Source organism: Aptenodytes forsteri, unplaced genomic scaffold (assembly GCF_000699145.1).
Source record: "Aptenodytes forsteri isolate BGI_AS27 unplaced genomic scaffold, ASM69914v1 Scaffold66, whole genome shotgun sequence".
NCBI classification, from domain to species: Eukaryota; Metazoa; Chordata; class Aves; order Sphenisciformes; family Spheniscidae; genus Aptenodytes; species Aptenodytes forsteri.
In genome coordinates this window covers 378,848-379,167 of record NW_008795131.1, presented here as the reverse complement: position 1 = coordinate 379,167, position 320 = coordinate 378,848, and the positions used below count along the sequence as shown (strand labels likewise).

The 320-nt window shown below is 69.1% G+C and overlaps 1 protein-coding gene across 1 annotated transcript in view; it reads left to right on the top strand.

Annotated features, from left to right (window-relative positions):
* LOC103898094 (sperm-associated antigen 5) overlaps positions 1-320 on the top strand; it is a 15,041-nt gene that overhangs the window by 1,769 nt on the left and 12,952 nt on the right. The gene's annotated exons all lie outside the window — the stretch shown is intronic.

Genomic DNA, 320 nt, shown 5'->3' with positions numbered 1-320 from the left:
CAACCTGCGGGCGTCCCCGGCGGTACCACCGGGTCCCCTTCTACCCCCGCCGGGTCCCCGTGCCCCATGTCAAGTCTCTGTGTGTCCTACCGGGGTCCCTCTGCACCCTAATGGGGTCCCCAAGTGTCCTACCGGGGTCCCGTGCCTCCTACAGGGGTCCCGTGCATCCTGCTGGCATCCACAGCGCTGTGCGGGGGTCCCCGTGTCCCTGTCCCCATGTGTCCCACTGGGGTCTCTATTGGGTCCTCCTGGTCCCCTGTGCTGCCCCACCTCACCCCACGCAGGACCCCACACCCTGCCCCACCCCGAGCCCATCTCTG